The sequence below is a fragment of the Sceloporus undulatus genome, chromosome 1 (assembly GCF_019175285.1).
Source record: "Sceloporus undulatus isolate JIND9_A2432 ecotype Alabama chromosome 1, SceUnd_v1.1, whole genome shotgun sequence".
NCBI lineage: Eukaryota > Metazoa > Chordata > Lepidosauria > Squamata > Phrynosomatidae > Sceloporus > Sceloporus undulatus.
Window position 1 is genome coordinate 100,512,472 of NC_056522.1, and position 1,147 is coordinate 100,513,618.

Sequence of the window (1,147 nt, forward strand, 5' to 3'; positions counted from 1 at the left end):
TCATAGAAAGAACAGAGACAACACAGACAATGTTGCCTTTAAGGGAACAGCAAACCGGGAAGGAGAATGGGAATGTTTTTCAGCTTTGTGGAGGGGCATTAGGCGTTTGACCCATGTGACAAAGCATTTTTTGGAGTGCTTGTTCTGTGCCAGATAGGACACATCAAGTCTTATTTTAATGGCTTTACAAAAAGACCCAACATGACCAGATGAGATTCCAAATACTGTATTATTTATTTATCTACTTTTCTTACTTGTTTTCAAAAAGCAAGGTTGGCACGAGTCTTTCAGTTCGGGATAAGCTGTTATTGATACGATCACGGCGCCTTTTCTCAATAATCGTTTCCAGAACAAAAACAGAAACAAATGCATAAAAAAAACACATAGACAGAGTAAAAATAAATAAATACTGTACTATAAATGCACCTTTTAACATAAAAATAATGAGAGGGGACTTACCCCTCTTCTTTTTTTCCTCGCCATGATCTGGGATGTTGTCGTAGGAGGAATTTGATCGGATCACAGAACTGGCACTGTGCCTGAGGAAAAAGTTGAAAGGCATGTCAGATGCTTCACCCCATTGCGTTACTGTCCAAAGTGGTTTAATCTCTTCTCCATCTCACCAAAAAAGTTAGCAGAAACATAACTTTTACAAGTTTTGGTCACTCTCATCCCACCATCCTTAGTTTAGATTTGATGGCCAATTTCTGACCTATGGCATCCCTACGGCCATAGGATTTTCTTTAGAAGATTAGTTCAGAGGGGGCTGCCTAAGGCTGAGAGAGTGTGACTTGTCCAGTTGGTTCCATGGCTGAGGGGGGATTTAAACCCTGATTCTCCACCTCATAGTCCAACACTCAAACCAGTACATCACCTTGCTCTCGTCCCAGCCAATACATTTATTAAAAAATACGCTCTCCCAAGAATACCGCACCATCAGAATCCCGCTTGATCGAACAACCTGAGCTCTTCCCAATATATTAATAATTATACATGGCTGAAATAATTGAGACTCATATGATCAAAGGAACACTCCTGTTTAAAGTTCTGATCTTGGCACATGCAAAGCTGCTGCTTACCAACATCTTTTGGACTTAGACATAGACACTGTGTTCATGTGCCACCTTCAGTTGTGAAAATACACATT